Below are 27415 nucleotides of genomic sequence, written 5' to 3'. Positions count from 1 at the left end.
ATGTTCTGTAATTGTCTCTTTTGAGGATCGGATACCCCTGTTTCCTTCAAACCTTCCTCTTCATATATTCAGCCATTTCCTCCGCCTGTTTCTTTTCCCAGAATTCATTCGTCAGACATTTATTGTGCACTAACTGTATGCCAGGCATGCCCAAAGCTAGGGCTCTGAATCAAAAAGGATCTATTCCCTTCCATAAAGGAGGGCTGAGGCTAGTCGTGAGACAAATGCAAAATCTATGCCAGAATAGGTGCTATACTAGGGATATGCATAGAGTCTTACGGAAGAAGCGTTTGTCTGTTTTGTGCAGAAATAAGCAAAATGTGTCGGGTAGGGTTTGATACAGAGCAGAGAGGGTCTCTTGTGTCTTAGGATTTAAAATCTCTCATCTGCAACTATACTTATGTGCCCCTTTTCATACCTAATGCCATTTATGTATGACTTTGATCTCTGTTTCTTTGTCATACTTGTCAAAAATTGTTTATTTTATTATTATTATTTTTATTTAATTTTTTTTTATGTTTATTTGAGAGAGAGAGAACATGAGCAGGGGAGGGGCAGAGAGAGAGGAAGAGAGACAGTCCTAAGCAGGCTCTGCAAGTCAGTGCAGAGCCTGATGCAGGGCTTGAACTCAAACTGTGAGATCATGACCTGACCTGAAATCAAGAGTTGGTGGCTTAACTGACTGAGCCACCCAGGCACCCCAATTCTTATTTTTATTTTTAATAAAATAAATTTTATTTCATTTTTATTATTTTAATAATTTAATTATTTAATAATATTTTATTATTAATATCTTCTTTTATTGTACCAACTCCTTCTACTTTAAAAAATGATTTTTGTGTCGCTTATAGCTTTTTGAGTTTATTTTCAGCCTTCTTGATCTCTAGTATATTCTTTTAATTCTATACATTTCCTCTGGGTACTGCTTTAGCCACATTCCAAAGATTGTTTTTTTAATGTTTATTTATTTTTTGATAGAGAGAGAGGGAGAGAGAGAGAGAGAGGGAGAGAGAGAGAGAGACAGAACATGAGTGGGGGGAGGGCCAGAGAGAGAGGGAGACACAGAATCTGAAGCAGGCTCCAGGCTCCGAGCTGTCAGCAAGAGCCCGACGTGGGGCTCGAACCCATGAACCGTGAGATCACGACCTGAGCCGAAGTCGAACACTTAACCGACTGAGCCACCCAGGTGCCCCAACTCCAAAGGTTTTGGTGTATAAGGTTCTTGTGGTTGCTCAGTTATAAACAACTTGTAAAGTTGGCTTTGTCCCACCCCAAAGTTCTCGCAGTGACTCTCCTCAGATCCTGACGTCCCTGCCAAGAGGACGCTTGGCGCACTCACCCCTGCAGAGGGCCACCCTCCTTACAGGGTCCCTTTGCCCTCCACAGCCATTTTGAAGGGAGCAGCAACATTGGCTCTAATTAGGGTGGACGGTGAGGGGAGCTGGCAAATGGGTATGTTTTTCTTAGCCGTGTTGCCAACGTGAGAAATTGAGCTTGGAGAAAGACCCCTTGCCAGAACAACTAGTTAAAACAAGAATGTTGATTGCGTCCGGATTTCATCAGAATGTGATGAGGTGCATCATTAAGCAAGGTGGGAGGCGGTGGACTTGTGAACATCTGTTCTTCTCACTCAAAGCGGCAGGGTTCAGCGTGAGCACAGGTGATCCTCGTAAAGCTCTGTTTCAGGTGGGTGCCTGCTGGGCTGGCGCTCAAGGCGATGATGTCGCCCATTGGGTCCTTGCTCTGTTCCCTCCCTTCTTAAAATCACTTTGCCTTCTGAATGCAGTGGTCTCATGTTCCTCTTACCTCTTTTCCTATGAAAAGCCGCCCTTAAGAAAGGATCCAGAAAGTCCGAGATACAAATGATGGATACTTGATGTACTGCCTCATCCAGACGGACACTCGTTTTAAAGGGAACACAAAACCTGAAGTTGAAGGAAATCAGCGTGATTTGTAGACCTACGGGGGACTATTTGTAGGCAGCAGGAGATCCAGACTCTCGTGTGGGTGGGGGCTTGGCTGGGATCTTAAGTGGATGAAGAAGTTTAGGTGGTTCTCCCTCAGAGGCCATCCCCTCCCGCCCCCCGGGGACCTTCAGCTGTATCTGGAGACATTTTTGGTTGTGCTAACTGCTGTGGAGGGTACTTTCTACTGGCATCTAGTGAGTAGAGGCCAGGGATGCTGTTAAACAGCTTACAATGTGTAGGACAGCATCCCCCCGCCTCACCAAGAATTATCTGAACCCAAATGCCAAGAGTTCCGAGGTTGAGAATGCTTGGCTTAGAGAGACATGTATTTGGTAGTGACATTGGACCCCGTATTGAAGATAGAGCAGGGAGAGCTTCAGTGTGCTGACTGGAGAGCACCTTCCTTGAATAAAAGGGCTCTCACTCTTTAGCAGTCAACTTATTGTCCCATGACCCAGTGTAGACAGATCTTCTGACTTCTTCGGAGAATTAAAACAAAACAAAACAAAACAAAAACATCTTTTTACATGAAATTTCTACATTCAAAAATAGCAAGCATTAGTCCAAATGAACAATGGTTAAGGGAGCCACACCAGACTCGGCTTCCCAGTGGCTACTTACAAGCCCTGACCCAGACAGTCTTGCCCCAGCCACGTAGTTGTGGGCTCTAAATCCAGGGCTTCAAGGTATCTGGAAATTTGTGGTCATCTGTCCTGTCCCCAAAGACCACGACCGTACTACTGAGGCAGGAGCCAAGGAGAGGTCTGCTTCAGCTGTGTGTGTGGGGGGGGGGGGGGGGGGGAGGGGGCGGGAAGTATGAATGTTCTAAAACTGTTCTAGCACCATTTGACATAGTTTCCCAAAGCAATTTTACCTGTTCCTCTTGTAAAAGTCTCTTGGGTTCTGGATTCAGATTCTGGACATTTCAGATTCTGGACCTTTCTCTCACTAATCCAAGTATCTACTTGACAGAGTTGTTGCAAGGATTAAGGAAGAGAATATACATGAAAGTCTGTAGTGTAGAGTTGTGTGACACTGAAAGAATTGTTAGCGGACCCAGATGCAAAGATAATACGACACTGTTTGACTGAGACTATAGGTTTTTGTTTTGGGTGTTTTTGTTTTGTTTTGGGTGTTTTCTTTTTTTTAACTGGGTAGAATTAGTGACCAGCTCCTGGGATAATGAGGTGAGTTCACTCAGCTTGAATTTGGAGGGTAAACACATGTCCTTTGTGTCTGGGAGGTATGCTTGAGATTTCCTTTGTCTCTCCCTGCTTTGGGGAAAAGCAAATTTGGCATGGCCTTTGAATGTCTGACTCCCCCACACTTTTTTTTTTTCTCTAGTGTGGAAGCTTTGTAAATTTGCCTTGTTAAAAACAAGCCCCATCTTCATACCTGCTGAAACCTAGTTCTCGTCCAGAGGCTATGCGATGAACAAAGGGGGCTAGTAATGCCGACCGCACGGGGTGCAGACAGCCCGGCCCACGCAGGTACACCGCTCCAGCCGGGGAGGGCGGCTGTGTGTAAAGAACGCCTTTTATTGTGACTCTTTCACCTCCCCCAGCCCAGCCCTGAGCCATGAGAAGAGGAGCGTTGTCAAAGAGACAGGCCAATTTTACCCATCTTACACAATAGCGCATTACAGACTTTCCAAGAAGACGCCGTTCAGGGTGAATCACCAAATTCAGGATGAAAAGGTTTTGATTTGCAAAAGCGCTCAAGCATTTCTCCTTAGAGCCGGAGATGGCAAGGCAGGAACCGACGTGCGTGCAGCTGCCTCACCTTTGGGCCAGGTGCACTGGCACGCGCTCCGAGGTGGTGCGGGGCTCGTGCAGCCGGCATTCACAGGCGCCTTTGTCACACCCTGGGTGCCAGGGGCCGTGAGTGCCTTACTTAAAGGCAGAAAAGAGTGAGAGGGTGCTGGTGATGGCGGGGTATTGAAATGTGTGGAACGGAGTCGAAACACGAATTGCAGGTTCACGTCGACTGGAATTACTGTTAAAATTTTCCGGACCTCAATTGGGTTTCGTGAACACAGGGAAGAGGTGATGAGCAAGGATGCTAGACTGAGGATTGTATCATTTGGGATGATTTCAGCTACAAATAGCAGAGAAATCTCTCTGAGATGACACAAGCCCTTCTACTCAAAGTTTGGGCTTAGAACTAGCAACATCACCCCCACCCGGGAGCTCGGAATTGTGGGATCCTCAGCTCCAGCCCACCCCTTCTGGATCCGAATCTGCATTTTGACAAGAGACATGGGTTACTTGTCTGCACACATTGTAGTTTGGGAAGCACAGCATTAAACAAGGACCTTTTTTTTTTTTTTTTAAATGCATTTCAGATAGCAAGCCGGCTAGGGGTCAGCAGTGCGGGGGGTCCTTAACTCAGCAAGTCAACGATGTCAAGGAGGACCTGAGTGTTTTCCATTTTTCTGCTCTGCTGTGCTGTGTGTGCTTCCTTTTCCACTCAGATTTATCTTTCTGTGGTCACAAGATGGCTGTAGAAGCTGCAGGCTTTACCTCCCAGCACAGCGGAGGGAGGGGGTAGGAAAGGGAAGCTTCCCCCTCCTATACGCCTTTTTGACAGCAGGGAAACATTTGCCAGAAGCCACTCAATAGATTTCTCCTCGTGTTACACGTCTCATATCTGATTGTCTAGAACTGCAGCGTGTTGCCCATTCCTAAATCGGGTGCTGGCAGAGGGACTGGAATAAGGACGGTTGGCTAAGGCCAATGCACATTTACCCTCTGGGACGAGGTAGGAGCCTGGCCTCCTTGGAAGCACATGGTGTAAGCATAAACACAGTGTGTTTCTGTAACTGGGAAGAAACAAAGGTGGGTAGGGGAGAGAGCTGGTGGGAAAAGCAACGGTGTGCATGCTGCAAGAGCTTTCTGGAGGCTGGTCACTTTTGTCTTGGGACATGAAGAATTTCCTCTTGAATGTTTGAGAGTTGAAAAAGAACTCACTCTGAGAGCCCCTCCTATGACTGATCCAAGAGAGACTGTCCCAGGGACATATATAGCCTTGGATAGTTTGTGCCACAGGAAATTGTTAATGATAGAACAATGCAATTTTACAATTTTAGGCCTAGACAGCTAGGAAGGATTCTTTTCAAAAAAATTTTTTATGAAAAAAAATTTTTTAATGTTTACTTATTTTTGAGAGGGAGAGAGACAGAGAGTGAATGGGAGAGGGGCAGAGAGAGAGGGAGACACAGAATCTGAAGCAGGCTCTAGGCTCTGCAGTGCTTCCCAGGCTAATGCGAGCACTTTCTCCTTTCCGGCTCCCTCCCTGCTCCCTTTCTTTCTCCTGCACAGAGCCCGACCTCGGGGCCTGAACCTGTGAACCACAAAATCATGACCTGAGCCAAAGTTGTACGCTCAACCGACTGAGCCACCCAGGTGCCCCAAAAGGATTCTGTTTTTTTTTTTTATGTTTATTTATTTTTTTAGAGGGAGGGAGACAGAGTGTGAGTGGGGGAGGGGCAGAGAGAGGAGACACAGAATTCATCCGAAGCAGGCTCCAGGCTCTGAGCTGTCGGTACAGAGCCCGACACGGGGCTCAAACCCACAAATCGTGAGATCATGACCTGAGCCAAAGTCAGACACTCAATTGACTGAGCCATCCAGGTGCCCCTTTACTGACTTACTTTGAAAGACTGGGATAGATCCAGTGGATCCCTGAGCCTGTATTTTCCCTCTTACACTCTTATTTCTGAGGGGCCGAAAGAGAAGAGGCAAATACAGCATTAGACTGCTACAATAATAAACGTATCATGTTTAGGTCAGAGGAGACTTTCTGCACACTATTCTTTGCCCTGTTTCTGACCACTTTGGGAATATTGGATTAGTTCCTAGCACTGTGTTTTAAGGAAGACATTAAAAAGACCCTGGGTAACGATGATGATGAAAAAATTACAGACAGACATTATACTAAACACTTAAAGTTTTTTTTCACTAAATCATTATGAAATCCCTTTGAGGCAGACATGCCAAAGTTGGAAAAACTGAAGCTCAGGGAAATGCATGAGCCTATGGACAGCTACTTAACAGTGGTGCTGGGATCTGAACTCAGGACCATCTGACTCCAAAGTCTATGCTTTTCACACCACGATAATCATTAATTTATCTAAACATTTATTATATGCTAGGCATTGTTCTAGGTGATTTATCTTAACAATCCTCACTAAACACCTAGGAAGCGGGGAATATTTGTTACTCCGTCTCACAGGTAAGGAAATTGAAGCTTAGACTCTCTGAGTAACCTACCTGTATCCACACACCTGTCCCTGGGTGCGGGTATGAACCTATGCCCGTCTGACTCCGGAGCTCCAGGGCTCACTGCTACCCTATTGCTTGCAGATGTCAGAGCAAAATTTCGTATCCTCTCTTGCTCAAGAGAGCAGGATTAGGATTTGGAAGAACTTTCTAAAAATCCGTCTGTGCCAACAAGACTATCTCAGCTACAGGAGAGCTGGCTGGAAGTAATGAGCGTCACGGTCAGGGACGGTTGGCTGAACTCACCATATGTAAGCAGATGTCGAATCGGGTCATTTCCAGAGTCTTTGTCAAGAATAGGGGTCTGTAAGTGGTCTGCCTTTTTAGGTGCCGGGTCATTTGGTGATTGGAAGGGTGCACTTGGCAAGAGGAAGAGGTAGGTGGAGAAAGATTCCATTATCTTCAGGTTCTTTGCTCCCCCACACTCAGACCCCACCGCTGGCTCTCACGCTCCGGCTGCCCACACTTGCAACTTACTGTCAGTGATGCTCTTTTCCACATCTGGACCAGTCTGTTTCCACATTTTTCCTTTGAAATAAGACTTGGACCCGTATTTAGATATATTCGCCACTTCCCCAAACACCCACGCTTGATGATCTAAAAGCCTGTGTCTTCGCGTTGTGAGCGACGGGTTAGCGCTTCCCTGAATGCAAAGCTGGGGTCACACTTGACTGCGGAAAGTGCTTGCCCAATTTCTGTGGACTTAAGATTAGTCCGTGGCAGCCCTGATTTGTTCTGAGAAACGTATACAAATAGAACGTTTGCCCAGAGAAGCATTTCCAAATGTCTCAGGCCAGCTTAGCTCCATTCTGGGAAGAAACAGAATGATGGCTCAGCGACTTGAAACTCAAAAAAGCGAAGGGATCCTGTCTTTGAAACAGGGGGCTGGGGCTCGAAAGGTGGCTTCCCAGGCTAATGCGAGCACTTTCTCCTTTCCGGCTCCCTCCCTACTCCCTTTCTTTCTCCTGAGCTCTGCTCCCTTCCGGTGTCTGCCTTTTCACTTTGAAAACCATTGGTTTCAAAAAGTCATCTTTGGCTGTTAGTTTTGTGTGTGTCTGATTTTATGGGTTTGTGGAGCTCCTGAAATTAAATTAATTTTAAATGGGTTTTAATTACTAATGCTTTGGGCCATTGCCTTTCGCAAAGTCAACAAAACAATCAGGGTTACCTTAGTTTGTCTCTTTGAGGACTGTACGCATTCATTTGGGCTCCTGGTAAACAGAAGAGCTTTCGAACTAAAAAAGTAAACACATAAAATAAAACCACTGCTATATTTGAACATCTGAATTTATTTTTCTCTCAAAAAAAAAAAAAAAAAAAACAAAAAACCAGCCACCTTTGACTTAGGAAAGAGGATTTTACATGTGCACAAAAGGATTTTTGTTTGTCAATAATATCTCATTATTTTTCAAAGGTGGGGCGAGTCTCCGTCATAATATTATGCTATGTAAATGCCAAAGCAGAAGGTGAATTATGACCCGTAGGTTTGAATTCTCTTCTCGGCCCCACACAGAATACTTTGTATGTGACATTTGAGAAATGGGATTGCTTCTCAATATAGTGTCCCCTCGTAAATTAAGGGTAATCAACTCCTAGCTCAAGACTGAAGGGATAATGAGATGATGTTCAAAATGGCTTTTAAGTTTCTACCTATAGAGGTTGAAGGTGAAAAAGGAATAATGCAATGCCTGTGAGTACCCCCTCCCAGGAGGGAAGGCTACTCACGCTGCTCCCAGTGGAATGTTCTGTTCAATCAGGGGCCATCACTTGAGTGCTTTGATAATAAGCTCAGATTGACTGCAGATAAAAATGAGAAAGGTTGATTAAGTCATTTAGTCCCTTGACAATTTTGCAAACCAAGTGATTTCTGTAAGGATCAGTCTTAAAAGCATGGATGGCTGCCCAAAATAACCCAAGTTCTGGGTTCTACCCACTGCCCCTTCTCCCAGAAAATATTGCAAGATTTTGGCTGTTTTCTCTGAAAATTAACATCAAACTTCCTTTCTCTAAATGTAGGCTATTATTATTAACGATTCCCAAGTGGTCTGTAATACCTCTTTCATCCGTCTTAGTTGAAAATGTGCTAAATACACCCAGGTATGGTTGCCAGCTGGTTAATTCATTAATCAGTTACATTCATTGTATAGTGTGGCCAATATAAGAATTTTTCTAAGCAGAATATAACTCTATATCTCAGTGTCCAACTATATTAATACAGAAGATCATCAGAAGGAAGGAGTGATTTAAAATAAACACTCTGAATTTGAGCTACTTGGGACAAATGCAGAAAGACAAGTAACTTTTTTTCCCTTTTAGTTTCTCCCTAGAACTGACTTCCCAGCAATCCTACTGAAGTCACAGAATACTGCATGTGCAAAGCCAAATTAAAACACAGGTAATTATTTATCAGTAACACCAACACATTGCGTTTGTCTAATGCTTTACAGTTTCTAAAGTGGTTAAGCTCATCCTCCTTACCGTACCAGCTTATTTTTCTTCAGACGTTTTTAAAATAATCTATGCAATTGTCCTGCCTTTATAATAGAAGTCATCTTCATTTATTTAGTCCTTGTTGGGGTCGTGTCTGTTTGAAAATTTAAGAAGCAGATGATGTCTGAGAATATTCCTGAAGCTCAGATTCCAAGGTGAGGCATAAACACAGGCAGACATGTGTTCCACCATACCCCCCCACACACCACGCAAATACACACCACACACACACACACACACACACACACACATACACACACACACACACACACACACAGCTTCTTTCCCCTTTTTCTTGGCTGATATTCCCAGTCAGAAATGACTTTTCTTTCAAATCCCCCTTGATAACTCATAGTATGTGCTATTGCTTTCAATGGCTGCCCACCACTGGAGTTTTCTTTAAAGGCAAAGAGTCTGGATAGGAGAAAAATGAATCCGAGGAAGGAAAAAAAGAGTTTGAAGAAGAAAACACAATTAGGTAAAAAAGAGAAAAGCAAATGACGTACCTTTTAGTCATGCGATCCTTCCCAAACTGTGCTTTTCTCTGTGACATATAATTTAGGCTCCACGCGGATTCTTAGTAGTTGGGAATACATTTGGAATAAATTGTCTTGTTTTGATGACTCTTAAATATAGACCACTATTTGAAAAAATCATAACTGATAAATTGTTTTCTCAATCAAACAGGACCAGCGGAATTGACCAGGAGGAACCTCAGAAAGGAAACAGGAGGGGAGGTATGTGGTGAAATGCTGGGGTTTGATAGGGTCACAGACAGGCGTGCTGCTGGCTGGGCTCTGTTTGTACTCAGTTTTCCTTCAAACGCAAAACTGCTCTTAAAAATAGTCCAGTCAAAAAGAAGCAGCATTGGTGGGGGCACCTGGGTGGCTCAGTGTGTTGACTGTCCGACTTTGGCTCAGGTCGTGACCTCTGCTGCCAGCACAGAGCTTGGAGCTGCTTCAGATTCTGTGTCTCCCTCTCTCTCTCTGCCCCTCCCCCCACCCTCTCTCTCAAAAATCAATAAACATTTATAAAAAAAAAAAACAGAAGAAGAAGAAACGAAGCCACCCTCACTGTGGGCATTTGGCTGCCTCCTCCCTGCACCACCAGGCCTGGTCAGAGCCTCTGTTCTCTGCACCCATGGAGCCCTTCAGGACCCCCAGACAGCCCTCGGCTAACAGCTGTCCTGTGTCCCTCTCAGTAAAGGGACTGGGGACAAGCTGCTCACGACAGAGTCCCTGGGGGTGGACAAGGAGGCCCTGAGCAGGCTCTGCCCGAGAGACACCAGAGAGTGAGATGTGGTTTAATGAAGTAAAAGTGGTAAACTGAGCCCAAAGAAGGACAGCCTCCCCAGAGGCCCACTTCTGAAGATGACTCATGGACTGGGGACCCTCCCCGAGGCCATCTTGGGAGGCACGGGCTCAAGATGGAGGGCCACATGAGGGAAGGAACCCGGTCACTCTGTCACCTCTGGAGCAGAGTCACCCCTTCCAGGAACGCTGGGTCGAACAGGGGCTACTGGCTCCACAGAAAGTCCGGGAAATCATAAGACCTGCCAGTTGTGATTGATTTCTCCTGAGTTGTTAGGGTCGGAATCCAGGTCTCTTAGTTAATACCTTTGGGGACATCCGTCCGCCCGGGGCCCCTGCCTGCCCACACTGGCCACATACAGAGGAGAGAAGAAGCCTCAGAAGGGTGGGATCCCCGCGATCTCGTGGGCAGCACCAGGCTTCCTGCAGCAGAAGGAAACCTTAAATCAGGAAAATGAGCCTCACCCAGGGACAGGGAGAGGGGCCCCACCACTCTGTCCTAACTTGCTCTGGTGAGAGAAAAGGGCCATGGCCTGGCCCTGCTTTGAGCCCCCTAGGTGTGCTGTAGGGCCAGGTGGGCCTGGAGTAGCGGGGGCTCCCAGCTGCCATCAGCCCTTTGCACTTGCGCCCGTGCCTGTGCAAGTGACATCCCTTTCCGTTTCAGGGCCAAGTTAGGGAGAACTTTCTGGCCCCTGGCTGGCCTCCCCTTCCCCCGGCCCGACTACTCTGCCCTGGTTGTCGGGCACTTGTTTATCTTAGGGGCAGAACATTCCCCAGGGTTCTGAGCCATTGGTAGAGACCCACAGGACGCTGGCACTTGGAGACAGCGCTGTGGAGCGCGATGCAGCCATGGAGGGCCTGCCGCCCGTCACCAGATCCACGTTCCAGCTGGCCTTGGAGCACCTGGGTGGTGGTGGGGAGGGGGCGCTCTGTGGGTGATTTCTGAAAGCTGGAGCTGTGTCCCGGGCCTCTGTGTGTTTCCCTGGGAGATCCCGGTCTGTACCACGGTGCTGGTTTGAGTGTAAAGAGACTACGAACTTTAAGAAGTGTGAAGGCTCTAGGCAAACCGTGTTCTGCCTGCAACAAAGTCTGTGGCGAACGTGGTGAGAATTTCGCGCCAGTGACACAGGCCGATGAGGCCCTCAGGCACCTGGGGCGGAGGCCGGTCCTCTCACATACAGACCTTGTGCTTGTCGGCGATGAAAACAAACCTGAGCAGGTCATCACTCCAAGACGTCACCGTCAACTCCCTGAAAAAGGCACAGAGGAGCCAGCCCCCTAAATTTTCCCAAGCAACTGATGAAAAACCCATCTTCAAGGCATCAGAGAAGGACAGAGGACGACTTCAGGAGGAAATAATGGGTGGTTTGAAGGAAAGTCCAGAACCGTCCAAACAAGAAGTTGCAAGATGGAGGCAGAGAGTCCAGGAAAAGGAGGAGGAGAGAGAAGGGTTGGAGCAGCCGAACGCAGGGATGCGGCAGGTCTCGAAGGAGAAACTCAGCCAGTTGATATCAAAGGCAGAAAACCTGCTGATGACCTTCCCCTTCTCTGATCTCCTTAGAGAGAGGGTCAGTCAAGCAAAAGAGAAGATGGCAATGGCCCCATCCACCGGTCAGTAGTTGATCTTAAGAGTGTCATCGACGATGCTGACTTCAGGGTGTCCCTTCAAAGTACGAAGAGGAAAATCAAGAAATAGCCAGACAACTGTGGGAAGGAAAACAAACAAATGAACAGCTCGCAGGACAAATAACAAGACTCCAAACCAAAGAAGCACCTTTGTAGCGTGAAAATTCACAGCTTGAAAGTGAGATTCTGCGGTTGAAGCTGAAGCTTCCAATTCTGCCTGGATTACATCAAGAACACATCGTGCAACGTCACAGACAGTTGTTTGAGGAGGAAACAGGCTGCTTGGGAGTCGAGAAGAAACTTCCCAGCGTGTGTAGCAGCACGAACTGCACAAATCAGATTCCCAGCCTCTAGAGGAAGACGGCCGAAGACGGGCAAAGAATGGAGAGAAGCACTGCCTCCAATCGAAAGAGATCCGTGGGCGCCTGGGTGGCTCAGTTGGTTGAGCGTCTGACCCTTGGTTCCGGCTCAGGTCGTGACCTCCTGGTTCATGAGACTGAGCCCCGCCTCAGGCTCTGCACTGACAGTGTGGAGCCTGCCTGGGAATCTCTCTCTCCCTCTCTCTCTGCCCCTCCCCCACTCTCCTCTCTCCCCAAACAAATAAATCCTCTTCCCTGAGGACAGAGCTGGAAAAAGCTGGACGGCAGCTGTGTTGACTGGAGGAACCTCGAGGAGCTGAGAGAAGGAAAGGATCACCACAGGCAAATGCTGGCCAACGCCACGTCTGACTCCCAGCCTTTCCCAAGTGGCCCGTTGGCTCCCGGTGCTCCACTCACAGCCTACAGAGGCCCGCAAGTGTCCAGGGGGTCCCCTGGGCCACCAGCCCCCCAGGGAAGAGGAGGGTCACGTGCTGAGGGCTCAGGGATCGAGGCTCCCCTGCAGGTGTGGCCCGGCCCATGGCAGCCGGGTCCTGGTCACCCACAGCCTCGGCGCATCTGCAAGTGTTTTCTGTCTTCACAGTCGTTTTCACTGATCTCTTCTTGGTTTAGTTGCTGTCATTTAATTGCTGCTACGGTCGTTCTTATTCAAGTAGATATAACATAATTTTGGGATAGTGTTTTTCAAATAAAGATTCATTTGATATAATTCTTGTGAATACATTATTTTCACATCATTGGACACTGCAGAATTAGATAATGTAAGTATTGTATTTTGATTTAAATAAAAAGTCCACTATTACTTTATCCATCATTAAAATTTGGCACGCATACTGAGATTTAAAACAATAAAGACCATTTTTGTATGGCATCAGCATTTTTGTGTGTCATTTTCAGATACATGAACATGTATTAGAACTCTGTACAAGAATTTAATATTTTCCTGAATGACTTGATTTTTTTTAATTGGGAAAAAAACCTAAATAATAAGATCACTCCATTAGAAGGTCATAATATTTCAGTTAGATTAGCTCTAAGTTCATAGATCAATTTAGGGGAGTTTAAATTTTGCAACTCATTTTTTTCATTGAAAAATTTTTTTGTTTTATTTAAGATATTGTTTGTTTGAATGTTTTCAACTCCCATACAGTTAAACATTTTTGTTTTTTTTTTTTTAAGATTTTTATTTTTAAGGAACCTCTACATCCAACATGGGGCTTGAACTCAGAAATCCAAGATCAAGAGTCACATGCTCCACCGACTGAGCCAGCCAGACACCCTAAAATAAAAGTTTTCCCTTGATGACAAACACACACACACACACACACACACACCACAATATAGATATGAGTTACTTTAAGTTAGTATGTCAGCAATGGAGAATAATCTAAAAATAAAGAAAGCGGCAAAATTAAAGAAATTTAAAGAAAAGAGAATGGACAGTTATGCTCACACAATTTGTATATACACAGAAAAATATCTAACTCACATATGCACAAGAGGAGATAAGGGACAAGATTCCAGCTGGAGACACTTCATCCCAAGTGGTGCAGGTGCAGAGGCTGCACTCGGTTTGCCAGCTGTGGCACTGACGGGGAAGGAGAGGGACGCGGAGACTTCCAGAAGCTGGCAGTAGGGGAAGCTGTGCCCATTCCTGGGCCTGGAGGGAGGAGGGGTCGCCTGGGCCCAGTAAGGAGCTGTCCTCCTGATGGCAATGCAGGAGGGAACAAGGCAAACCAGCCCCACTTTCCCTCCTCACGTCCTCCCATTTACAGCTGGTGCGGGAATGGGCGGTGAGGCCGGGAGTCAGCCCCGGGCACAGAGCCGGCCAGGAAAGGGCGCAGAACTGATTCGGAGAATGACCAGCAGCACGCTTGAGTCTGTTCCATCAACAGTATGCACGCGTTTTATTGCATTCATTCTCATCTATTCATTTAGTGCAGGCAACCTCAGAGATATTGTGGGTTCCGTTCCAGACCGCTGCAATAAAGTGAATATTGCAATAAAGCGAACCGAACGAATTTTATAAAAGTTACACTTACATTGTACTAATTGTGTAACAGCATCATGTTGAAAAAAAGGTACATCCTTAATTTAGAACGCTTTATTGCTAAAAAAAAATGCTAACCGTCATCTGAGCTTTCAGCCATTCAGAATTTTTGTGCAGGGGGAGGGTCTTGCCTCCATGTCGATGGCTGCCAGCGGATCAGCATGGCGGCTGCTGAAGGCTGGGGTGGCTGTGGCCATTTCTTAAGACAACAATGAAGGTTGTCACATCCATGGGAATCTTCCGTTTAGGAACATTTTTTCCATGGCATGTGGTGCTGTTTGACAGCATTTTACCCGTAGAACGTCTTTCAGAATTGGAATTCATCCCCTCAAACCCTGCCACTGCTCTATCAACTAAGTTCATGTAATGTTCTAAACCTTCTGTTGCCATCCCAATAATCTTCACAGCGTCTTCACCAGGAGTAGTTTCCATCTCAAGAAACCATTGTCTTCGCTCCTCCATTAGAAGCAACTGCTCATCTGTTCAAGTTTGATCATGAGATTGCACAGGTCAGTCACATCTTCAGGCTCCCCTTCTAGTTCTTTCGCTGTTTCCACCACAGCTGCAGTGACTTCCTCCATGGAAGTCTTGAGCCCCTCAGAGTCATCCATGAGGGTTGCAATTCACTTCTTCCAAACTCCTGTTCGTGTTGATATTTTGGCCCCTTCCCATGAATCACGAATGTTCTTAATGGAATCTAGAATGGTGAGTCCTTTTTAGGTTTTCGATTTACTTTGCCCAGATACATGAGAGGAATCACTGTCTATGGAAGCTATAGCACTATGAAATGTATTTCTTAAATAAGGCTTGAAAGTCAAAATTATTCCTTGACCCATGAGCTCCAGAATGGATGTTACATCAGTAGGCATGAAAACAACATTTATGTCGTCCATCTCCATCAGAGCTCTTGGGTGAGCAGGTGCATTGTCAAAGAGCAGTGATATTTTGAAAGGGATTTTTTTTCCCTCCTCAGAGCAGTAGGTCTCAACAGTGGGCTTAAAATATTCAGTAAACCAGGGGAAGGAAAAAAAAAGAGGTTAGAGTGGGAGAGAGCCAAAGCATAAGAGACTCTTAAAAACCGAGAACAAACTGAGGGTTGATGGGGGGTGGGAGAGAGGGGAGGGTGGGTGATGGGTATTGAGGAGGGCACCTTTTGGGATGAGCACTGGGTGTGGTATGGAAACCAATTTGACAATAAATTTCATATATTGAAAAAAAATATTCAGTAAACCATGTTGTAAACAAATGTCCTGTCATCTAGGCTTTATTGTTCCATTTATAGACAGAGCACTGGCATAGTAGATCCAGCATCATTCCTAAGGGCCTTCAGAGTTTTGGAATGGTGAACGAGCGTTGGCTTCAGCTTAAAGTCAACAGTTGCATTAGCCCCTTACAAGAGAGTCAGCCTGTCCAATGAAGCTTTGAAGCCAGGCATTGACTTCTCTCTAGCTATGAAAGTCCTACATGTAATCTTCTTCCAGTAGATGGCTATTTCATCTACATTAAAAACTTGTGGGGCGCCTGGGTGGCTCAGTCGGTTGTGCATCCGGCTTCGGCTCAGATCATGATCTCATAGTTTGTGAGTTCGAGCCCCGCATCAGGCTCGGTGCTGACAGCTCAGAGCCTGGAGCCTGCTTTGGATTCTGTGTCTCTCTCTCTCTGCCCCTCTCCTCAACCTCTCAAAATAAACATTAAAAAAAAATAACCAAATTTTTGTTGTTTAGTGTAGCCACCGTCATTAACTACCTCAGCTAGATCTGCTGGAGAATTTGCTGCAGCTTCTACATCAGCACCTGCTGCTTCACCGTGAACTTTGATGTCATGGAGACAGCTTCTTTCTTAAACCTCATGAACCAACCTCTGCTGGCTTCAAACGTTCCTTCCGCAGCTTCCTCACCTCTCTCACCCAACCTGCAGAGATCCAGGGCCTTGCTCTGCATGAGGCTTTGGCTTAAGGGAATGTTGTGGCTGGTTTGATCTTCTATCCAGACCACTCAGACTTTCTCCTTATCAGCAAAAAGGCTGTTTCCCTTTCTTCTCATTCGTGTGTTCACAGGAACAGCACTTTTCATTTCCTTCAAGAACTTCTCCTTTGCATTCACAAGTTCTCTGTTTGGCACAAGAGGCCTTGTTTTCAGCCTGTCTTGGCTTTCACCATGCCTTCCTCACTGAGCTTAACCATTTCTAGCTTTTGATTTAAAGTGAGAGACAAGTGACTCTTCCCTTCACTTGAACACTTAGAGCCCACGTAGGGTCCTTAACTGGCCTCATTTCGACATCATGGTGTCTCAGGGAATAGAGAGGCCTGAAGAGAGGGAGGGAGAAAGATGGGGGGATGACTGGTCAGTGTAACAGCTGGAACACAGAGTATTTATTGGTTAAGTTATCTGTTTTCTATGGGTACAGTTCACAGAACCCCAGAACAATTGCAATAGTAAAGTCAAAGATCACCGATCACAGATCACCATCACAGATAGAATAATAATGAAAAAATTTGAAATATTTCAAAAATTACCAAAATGTGACACAGAGACATGCAGTGAGCAAATACTGTTAGAAAAGTGGCAGCTTAGTCTTACTCAACCCAGGGCTGCCTCAAACCTCCAAGTCGTAAAGAAACACACATCCGTGGAGCTCAATACAGCAAGCTGTGCCTTATTTAGACACAGTGCTTGTGATTAGTAAATCACAGAACTTTAGGCATGAAGGGGACCTCAGTTCATCTTTAATTTCTCTGTCCACATGTCTTAGAAAATTAGAGGTAGTTATATGTCCATAAAGGGGCTTCCAATGAAAATTTCTTCACCACCATATTTTATCAGCGTTACACCCTTCAGTCTCCTTATTCCAGCATACAGCCCGTCCCCCCACCGCCCCCCACTTTCCCAAATATTTAAGGCTTCTTCCTCCCTCAAGATCTCTGCCAATGTCATACTTTGTAGATGCATTCAGCAGCAACGGCATTGACTTAGAACATGTTTGGGTTCTTAGAATGCCCCATGATACAACTGGTTCTACAGATGTGTGGTGCCACACACAGAATCTTATCAGGGTCACTCAAGTGGGACACTGGAACATGCTGTCAAGGAGGGAGCAGAACAAGGAGATGGCCCTCGTTTGAGGAGGGAATGGCCCAGCAGGAGGGAGGAGGCATCAAAGGAGACAGAGAAATGACCATGGAAATAGTAGAATCAGCCTAGGGCAATGTCTTAGAAGACAACAATAGGAAAGAATTTTAAGAAAAAAATCTCCAGTATCAGACACTGCACTAAGCACAGTGCTGGAAGGTGGAAAGCACTCGAAGGTCTGGGGTTTTCCCCCCACTATTCATGCATTCATTCACTCATTCATTCACACATCCATTATTTCATTCAGTCGCCCATTCTACAAATATGCATGTGTCGCTAAGTGCCGGGTGCTAATCACATAGAAGTGAACAAAACAAGCACTGTCCCTCCTCTGTCCTCAAGTTTATATTCTTTGGGGAAAAGGAATGCGGTGAAGAGACACAAGGTACAAACTCAAGTATACATTCATATAATATAGTATCAGGTAGTAATAAAAAAAACAAAGCAAGTTAAGGAGAAAGGAAAATCCCATAACGCTACTTTGAGTTGAGCAGGCAGGGAAGGCTCTTTGCGGGGAGGATATTTAAATGGAGAATGGAATGAAGCGAGGCATGAGGTGTTAGTGGTCGCGACGATTGAGGAGATGTTGTTGATGATGATGATGCTGACGAGGAAGAAGAAGATGTAATGATTAAGACTTGTAGACCATTTTTGTCAATGGTGCCAAGGAATGAGAGAGTATACGATGGCGAAAGTGGTCAGCAAGCACAGTGCAACAGTGATGTCCCAATAAAGGACAGGAAGTGTTCATTGCCTTGTGAGGTCGAGCATGCAAGGAGGTTAGTGACCCCGAAGAGAATAGTTGCCGTGACTTGTAGAGAAGGAAAATAAATTGCAGATGATTAAGGAGTAAGGGGATAATAGGAAATGGATAGAGGGGAGAGGTTTTTAGACAGGTTAGCAAAGAGGAAAGGATTGGGAGTGGAGTAGGTAGGCACAAAATAACATAAAACTAGGTCTCAGGTTTTTTCCTCCTCTAGACTAGGGTTTCTCAACCTGGGTACCATGGACATTTGGGGCTGGATAATTCTTTGTGTGGGGTGGGCAAAGGGACTGCCCTATGCATGGTAGGATGTTCAACAGCATCCCTGGTCTGTACCTACTCGATGCCAATGGCATGGAGTTTTGACAACCCAAATAGTCTCTAGATGTTGCTAAATATTTCTCAGAGGCAAAATCACTCTTTAGTGTAGAAGTACCACCCCAAACTGAGATGGTCCGAGTATGTTTTAAATGATAGAGAAAGAGCCTGTGGAGAAGGAAAGAAAAGGGATACTGGAAAGGGAGGGTCTAAATGTTGAGGAGTAGCAGTCAGGAAGTTCAACATGTTTTCCCTGAAAGTGAAAAAACAAAGGCACAACTATACGAAGTACTAGTAAATACTTTGTGTTATGAGTTTAGGAACAAATGTCATTCTGAATTAAGAAGGAAGCATTCAAGCTGAAAATTAAAAAAAAAAAAGTATTTGTTGTAACCATTTGGAAACCAGTATGCAAACTTACAAGGAAAAGCAGTATTATTAAAAAAGATAAATCATTAGTTATCCTTTTACATATCAGTAGAATTAAGACCAATGCCAATGTTTGAATTGGAGAGTCGATCGTATGATTCACAAATTGCCCCTTAGCCTGGGAAGTCCTTAACTTGGGATTGAAGACAGATGTTTCTGATGTGACTCATGTATTTTTACCACTTTCTCATGGCCATGGACTCAGTTTATTCCTCTCTGTGTCTTGATGATGTCAGTATCTTGTTTACACAGAATGAGCCTGCCTAAGTCAAAACTAGCCCTGTCACGTGATGCATGATAAAAATACATAGGCGAGTTTCTTTTTAGATGGGATACGGTTGCAAGCTCCAGGGTAACAGACTTGATTTCTGGGTTGAGCACAGGAACTTTAGACATTCGAGAACATTCGAGAATAATGGAATTTCGGAGTTGAGAAGGATTGTCCCAATTACCTCCGCAAACATTTCACAATTTCTCAAGTTGCCATTTCAAGTGTTGCGCATTAAAAATAAAAGTTGTGTCTCTCCTCAGGAGAGAACAAATGTGAATATGCTGCTTGGCAATTATGTACTTTTTTCTCCTGAAATTAAAAAAAAAATTTTTTTTAACATTTGTTCATTTTTGAGAGACAGAGCGCGAGTGGGGGAAGGGCAGATGGCGAGAGGGATCTGAAGCAGGTTCCAGGCTCTGAGCTCTCAGCACGCAGGGCTCAAACTCACGAAGTGTGAGATCATGACCTGAACCAAAGTCGGACGCTTAACCCATTGAGCCACCCAGGCGCCCCATCTCCTAAGTGAAAATCAAGTGTTAATCTACACCTGAAAAGGTACCTGGCATTTATTGAGAGCCTACACTATGGAGAGCTAATGTAGTTATTTTATGATGTGATTTCCTTAAAGCCTCATGACGATTCAGTGAGCCAGGTATTTTTCCCGTCTGCCAGAGAGAAAAACTTGCAGTCACATTCAAAATTAGACTGCAAAACCCATCAATACGGAAACGGCTGTTTTATGTCCAAAGCTGATTCTGGACATTCTCCCCCCAGTGATTTTTACCAGTCTCTGATGAGATCTCAACTTCTTTTGAACAGTAAATGCACAAATTGAACTACTTTGGGACTGATATTCAGGCAGGGTGTTTCACCCAGCCGGTCTCTGTCCAGTGGAGTGGAGTTAACAGACGTGATTTTGACTCCTCACGTCATGTCTAGCAGGGTCCCCTTCTTCAGTCCCTCCTGGCAGACCTCTCTAGCAACACACTGTGGCCACGATCTACTGCGGGTCATACGAGACGTCAGTAAGAGGTAATCGTCTTTGAGATTTAAAACGAGAACTTGGGTTTGCCCATTGCCTTCCCTATGAGGAGAGATTTTTGAGTTTTTAATTTAGTAACTAAATTTTCGCAAGCAAGCTTACGATGTTGCAAGTTTTGTTGGAATTTATTACATCCAAAAGACTTAAAAAGCCCTGAGAAAATCATCAATTTCTTGTAAGTAACTGATTTGCATCATGAGGACCCTTTCCTTGAATGGGTGGTTCTGGTCTAATCTATACATCTTCTTAACTTTCATGGTAACTGGTATTCATGTACTTGGTATATGTTTTCTATCTATCTATCTGTCTATCTATCTAGTCGGCTGCTCCAAATGTTTTGTTTCTTTGTTGGCTGTCTTCTCATTTGGCCCTTAAGAGCTCAAAAACAATACAAAGAGCACAATAACTCGTGGAGTATATTTAACCACAGGAAAAAGAGCATCTCTGATAAGCTTCACTTCTCCCAAACATTGTAAAGGGACACACCGAAGAGATTTTTAAACAAGAAATCTGTGGATGTAAGTGTTAGGCTATTCAGGGTAAAAGCTTCCTGTGAGCCTCCAATCCAGCATCTCACTCAACCGAACAAGGGATCTCTCCCCAACGTGCCTGTCGATGAAATGATTTGGAAAGCAGAGTTGGGTGGGCCGGTGGGGAAAGATAGATGAGTGGCCTCTGTGTCTGCGAGGTGGTCAGTGAGAGAGGCGAAGCCCTTCCCCCCACTCCCATGGCTGATGTGCCACTCTTTCTCTATACAAGGACAATTTGCTTTTCATGTAGTAATGAAGAACAATGTTTAACAGACAAAGGAGCTTCTAGTTTATTATTGTGCTGTCTTTGACTAGAGCTAGATGCTGGGAAAAATGGTAATTCACAGTGTGAATGCTTCTTTTCCAGCCGTACGGGTTATGGCTGAGCATGTACATTGTATATTGCAGATGGTATAATAGCAAACACTGTGAGAACAAGGAAAGAATGAATTACGGCTTTTTTTTTTCCTTGCTAGCCAAGAAACCAGGAGTTTCTTCACAATTATTTTTATGCACGTCTCTGTGTGCATAGGTTATTCCTTGGCAATATGCACTGTAGATGCTGCTAAATGCTTTTAGGGTTTTTAAATTAATGTAGGAAGTCTACCGTGATGCTCTTGGAACACCTGTGTTCTCCTGCTTTTTCCCCCATAAACTGATACAAGGCACAGGTGGTGCCTCATTAACTTATTTCATGCAAATAAAAACATATTGCATGATTTCTTCTTAACTGTATAATCACTGAAACATAATTTTGCCGATTAATGCAACAAACTTTGGGAGAAAGAATTCAGCAATTTTTGTCAGTTCCCTGATGCTGAAGGCATTTGTAGCCCATGGGAATCTGATTTAAATGAACAAGTAGTGGGAATGTCTCTTTCCTATGTAAGAAGTCTCTTCCCCCCCTGTTTAGTCTTTTCTGTGTGTCACAGGGCACTCCGTCATAAAGAATTGGAAAAAAGGGAAGACCAAATTTCCCATGGAGGTAGAGGCAGTGGAAACCCGGACGAAGAATCATCTGAAATCAGCAGGCTTATGAGTTCTGATTCAGGGTTCAGATACTGTTATCAATGATTTCCAAAAAGTGACATTGATTTGCTTTGGAAACAATGATGGAAAAATAGCGAATGTGTACCCAGAATGCTTTTAGAGTTCTAAAATCATACTGGAAAATGTCCGAGCATTCCAACACAACTATAAACAGTACCAGTCTGTATTTAGGGGGTGCTGGTAAGTCTGTTTTTAAAAGTCTTTTGCGATATTATTTCTGTTTTTAATTTATTGAATTAAAGCCAGATTTATTCAATTAAGATAATACACTTCAAGGTTAACTGCCATTTGCTGTTCATTTAGGCAAGCTATTGTACAGTTATGTAAATTTCATGAACAGAGACACTGCTTGAGTGTCTTAATTACAAGCAAAAAGTGTCATTTAAATATGAATTAAGCGAATAGTTGCCAGTATTTCCTGTTCCTGTATTTTCTATCTTAAAATCTAAAGGCTACCCAACGATCTGTAGATTTTTCTTTTTCCTATAAAATAAAAACACCCCTACTACTAAATATTATTTCTGAAAGTAGGAAAAACACGTAAAAACGCCATTATCTCATTGATTATTAATCAGAGTAGTACCTGAAGAAGAGGGTGCCAATTTTTCCCAGTTGGCCGCCGACCATCCTTTTTACCTTGTTGCGGAATTTAAAAATTATCTCACTTATGCAAGGGGCGTAATTTGCTGCATGGGTCATTTGCTCAAACTCACTATGTTTGCGAATTCATATTTTTAAAAATGACTCTCCTTTCATCTACCCATTTATCATGCATCCAAACATTCAGTTTGCAGACTCAAACCCTGGGATGCACGGAGTATTACCACTGCTTCATCTGTGTTGAAAGAAACCCTTCTTTGAAATTTCGAACCTTCGCAACTGAAATCGTGTTTAGCAAAAGTGACCCCATGACCTGATTCTCTGCCGGATCCTGTGAAATAATTCCCCGCGCATCTCGGATTGACTGACAAGCACCGTTTTTGTTTGTGTCTCTGTTTCTGGATGGTGCTTGTACAGAAAAATGACCTAGAGACAAATCTGGCATTCATCATGAAGGAAGGGAAGGATTCACAATTAGTTAATGAAAACCACACCTCCTAGCCGGGCAGTCCGTTCCCAGATCCCGTCCCAAGCCATAAGGCGGCCTTGCAGCCCGGGGAGAGATTCCCAGCCGCCCCCCAAGGTAGCACCCGCTCGCTCCCCCAGGAGCGAGGAGCTCACTATTCACTGAGTGTTTGCGTCATCCTTTCCAACATGTTCCCACTGATACATTAAAGGAATTAATTGCTCATAATGATCTCACCATCTGTTAACAGAGGTTCATACCTACAGGCTGGTGGCCCGCGGTGGTTCTATTCAGGGATCAATGGGCAATGCCGGGCCAACGCTTTCCCACATTGCCTGCCTCTGCGCGCTGAAAGGGGGGAGGAGAGCCGGGCCGGCCATCTGCTCCCTGTCTTTCTGTGCGAGACCTTGATGCGGTCCAGCACAGCTCCGAGCTGACTCCAGTCCGATTGGAATGTGGCTGATCTGAGAGCCTCTCAAAGCTGTGAAAGTGAGTCAAAAGGAGATGCCCATTGTCCGGCATGGCTGAAAGAAAATGATCACTTTAAAATTCATAACTCCCAGGTGCCTGCCATCTATTCATGGGAAAAACCCTCTGAACTTCTCTTCATTAAAGTGAGAGAGGGGAGTCTTGCTAAAAAGAGAGAAAAGGAAGTAGTTTGTGGGAATGTGCAGGGGATTTTCAGGCTAAACAAATGAGGAATTTGGAATTTTTTCACTTGTATTAAAAGGGCTGTGCAGGGAAGGGCAAGCTCTTATTTTAAAAAGGGGTGGGGAGGGGGGGATGCCTGCCCAGGGCCCTGGAGCAACTCATAGAGAACATTTTAATTTAATTTAATTTTATTTTTTTTGTCTCCAGGAGAATTCAAAGAGCGCTCTGCCTTTTTACTTTTATTTACCTGAGGCTGAGAAAATTTTCCCATTCGATTCTGAACGGCGCTCCGCACTCGTAGCTAATTTCCACTCCTATTCCATTAGTGTGTAGTTTGGGTGGGAATGTATGGAAGAACGAGTCCAGGAAATTCCCAAGTGTTACAGGACGTGGGTGGGCACAGTGAAACTCAAAGCTATGGGGTGTTTCTGAGGAGTTCATTCAAGCAAGGTTACCTGTACCCACCAAGGTACCTGTCAGGAGTAGAGTCCTCTCTGTGCCTTGAAGACCGACGGGCAGTAAGGGAATGGAAAGAATCTCTCTGCCTGGCAAATGGAGATTCAGCCACATTCAGAGCCCTGGGAATCACGGGGCTGATGGGTCAACCACTCTTGGCTATTAGTCATTGTGGAAAATTGGTGTTGCACATAAGAATTCAAAGGGATTTATGGATTCGTGAATTGAGAGCCAAAACAAAAGTAGAAATAGAGAGACCTACATTCTCTGTCTTGAAAATCTTTTGTCCTATAGATGATGGCTTATGTCCCATAGAGGTTAAGTGACATGCTCAAAGTCACAGAGTGAGTCACAAAACCTGGGCTACAACCTTATCTTACTGGTGATTTCTTTTTTCCTGCTTCAGGCTGCCTTCCTGAATAGTGTGGGGTTTAAAATAATTTTTGCTCAACTTTCTCTAATTAAAATATAGATCGGTATCACCAACCTAAATAATAGAATGGTCCCTTTTAAAAGAAATTCTGAGCTCTTAGAAAGATTATGAATACCCGTACTCATCACTAGCACATACAAAATAGAAAATTGATCAAGGAAGTTACTATGATAAGAAAATATGGCAATAAGTGGCAGAAACTACTGATGAAATGGTGGTAAGGTCCAGTCTCTTGGACATAAATAACCACATAAAAGGAACAAGCAGGAAAGGCAAAAATTGGCAATGATCAATGCAGAGTCAAAAAAACACAAAAAACACAAGCAGGGAGTCTAAAGGGGTGGATGGTGGAAAGGAGATGGAAGAATCTAGAAATAACCCAAATTTCCGGAAGTGAGAGAAGGTAAGTCGGATAGAATCAGTGTTGCTGGTCTTTCCTAACAAATAAAAGGTCACCACCTTCACCATATTTTTTCCAGAAATTTAGACTCAGTCTATGGAGAGTCTTTGTTTTGCTTGACTTTTCCTCCATGGGAGCGTATCTTTAATTTTGTTATGGTGGATGGGAACAGAAAATTCTCCGAACAGAATTGTGACATGTTTTCATGGTAGATTTAAGTGGGGCAAAAATCGTTAGTCCAAATTGATTCTTAAATTATTAAGTTGTTTGACTCTACAGCTTATATGGACAAAGTCAGAATTGGTGAAATATGGGTGAGAACACCATCCCCACCCCCTTCTCCCCCCACCCCACCTCCCCGCCATGAATAGTACAAATGGATTGAGCATTGGGATAGAGATTGACAAGAGCCCAAAGGGTGTAGCTAACATTTTCTCAAGTATTTCAGCTTTGGCCGGCCTGGACCTCCTGGGGGGATCCCAGAGATTTTTCCAGAAAAAGTGAAAAATAAAGGTAAGCCAAAAGAAGAAATGAAGTAAAAGTTACCCCTAATCTCTGTTTCAGGGAAAACTTATGGTAGATTTTCAGAGTATATATAAAACAACGACAAAATCAGATCATATTATTCATATTATCTTACACAGTATTTAAGCTGAGATATGACATTGTAGATACTTGACCACTTTTGACCTTACCAAAAAATATGGCAATTCATAGATGGGTGTGAGCTGAAAAGCTTTTTCACTCAGGGATATATCATGAACCTCTTTCCTTTCCAATAAATAGGCAACGAAATCCATTTTTGGTGGTTTCAAATATGGTTTAGGAACTGTATGAACAAGTGTTCTCTGAAGGTTCTGAGTGTCTCAGCTCTTCTCAGGATTGGATTTAGAACCACACACAGATTTCACAGTAGAGTTAATCTATGTTGGAGAAAGACAGTTTGTTAAACGTGGACTTAAAAATGTCATTCATTATTTTTTCCTCCTGCACCGAAATGGTAGCTTTCTTCCTACTGATGCATACACCCCTTCACACATCATGACTGAAAGCTTGCACGCTTTAGACCAGCTTCTCCACTTCTGGCAAAGGAGGAGTATAATGAGTGAGAATGTGCCTTAAGAAGGAGGCATGCAAAGATACCCAAATGACCTAAGTGCTACCTACTCAAACAAGGACAATGGCCACAAGCAACGCACTTAAAAACAACGCGAACAAAACCCCAAACCAACAAGTCACAAAACATCAAACACCAATAAAGCGATAAAGCCTGTGGTATGGAATTCAGAGACAGGCCATTTCTTTAGGGGCTTTGGGTGAAGAATGTAGTTGGTGGAACAGCCAGATTGTGGGCTCTGTTACGATTTGTGGGGCTAGGATCCCAACGTTGTATCTTTAAGACTCAAATTCTTAGGGTGTCTGAGCTCCCAGAGGAATATGTAACTGTTAATTTATTTACATCTACTTTATTTCCAATATTTCTTTTTCCTGTCAAATGCCAGGTGAGGCCTCATAGCTGCTTCTTCTAAACCTCCCTTGTTTTGCAGGGTTTTTGGGGTTTTTTTTTGTTTTGTTTTGTTTTTTGTTTTGTTTTGTTTTGTTTCCCCACAGACTGTTATGAGGACCAGAAATGCCCATCTTCTCTATAGATGAATGCATTTTCTTTTCCCTTTCAAGAATCCTAGAGGAAAATTTCCTCCTCTTTTAATTATTCAGTTTTTGAGAACAGTTTTTGAAACTTGCTTTGCCATTGTAATCACTTTACATTTGCTCGCTCATGTGACTCAACTTTGTTCTCCTTTCTTGCGTTCAAAATTAATACACAGAGATTTTAAAAGCACACCAACAAAAGCAAATACACTTTAATGCTATGCTCCCCCCCCACCCTCCAGTTCTTACAAACACAGGTCTTGTAGGGTTAGCTGATCTCTGGGTTTTATTATTTTCCCTCCCTTTTCTTTCTTTAAAAAAAAAATGCATGGAAAGTAAAAGTTTATTGGGGGCAAAGAGGTTCAATGACGATTTTTCCCTCCAACAAATTAATCTTGTATAACCTGCGTTAGAAAGGCCATTTTTAAAAAGAGGAGGAAATACTCATTGGAGCCTTATTTGGAACTCTTGTGGGTTTGAGTTCACATTTGCACCGGCCAGAGATTTTCAATTAGCAGTGCCTTAGGAAACGGGGACCCCTGCCTTTGTCAGTGTCCTGTGCAAGAAGAAGGGCAAATAGATTGGAAATGGTCTCTTCTGGCTCAAGCTCCTGGGAAAATGTAACAGGTGTTACAGCTCAGCTGGGTGTGAGATTTATGAAAAAAGCCCACTCAGACTTTGCCCATAGAATTCTGCTTTCTAGCCAGGGCTTCAAGTAGGAAGAAACTAATGCCTTCATTACCATCTCAATTCTGGGAAATGCCTGGTCCAGACCTGAATCATTAAAGGAAAGGTATAGCACTCTGGGTGACCTTGCGAGATCAAAATGTTATTTAGAGCAATTCCATTAGTCAGAGCCATAAGCCCGAAAGAACACACCCTTTAACCACAACGCTTTGGCCCTAAAGGAGAAAACAAAAACACAAACAAAAACAAAACGAATCCATACGGCAAAGGAGGGGGAAAGAAGAAAAGAACCCCACCAGATTCTGTAATCATCATGCGACACTAGTTCCCCCCCTCTCTTTGAAAAGCCTTCACTTCCAGCCCTTCTTCCCCCTCACTCTTGTTGTGACACATTAAATGGCTCTTGTCGCTTTCCCATTTCCAGTGGATTATAATTGGGGG

The 27415-nt window shown here is 44.2% G+C and overlaps 1 long non-coding RNA gene and 1 pseudogene across 3 annotated transcripts in view; one reads left to right on the top strand and one right to left on the bottom strand.

The window, feature by feature from the left end:
* Positions 1-13054, top strand: part of LOC113593950 (uncharacterized) — a 33473-nt gene extending 20419 nt beyond the window's left edge. The window contains exons 1-6 of one of the 3 annotated variants that reach the window (XR_008298762.1): positions 2786-3457; positions 6332-6498; positions 8564-8642; positions 8793-8892; positions 9425-9474; positions 12298-13054. This is a non-coding gene — a long non-coding RNA (uncharacterized LOC113593950). Of the gene's footprint in view, positions 1-2785; positions 6499-8563; positions 8643-8792; positions 8893-9424; positions 9475-12297 lie in introns of those variants that run through there. The other 2 variants (XR_003414327.2, XR_003414328.2) reach the window with 2 other exon arrangements.
* Positions 13055-14097: 1043 nt separating this feature from the next.
* LOC106984566 (tigger transposable element-derived protein 1-like) lies at positions 14098-22768 on the bottom strand (annotated as a pseudogene).
* Positions 22769-27415: the final 4647 nt, after the last annotated feature.

This window comes from Acinonyx jubatus, chromosome B2 (genome assembly GCF_027475565.1).
Source record: "Acinonyx jubatus isolate Ajub_Pintada_27869175 chromosome B2, VMU_Ajub_asm_v1.0, whole genome shotgun sequence".
In the NCBI taxonomy this organism is placed as follows: Eukaryota; Metazoa; Chordata; class Mammalia; order Carnivora; family Felidae; genus Acinonyx; species Acinonyx jubatus.
Note: the sequence above shows the minus strand (reverse complement) of the source record. Positions and strands in the feature narration are given on the sequence as shown.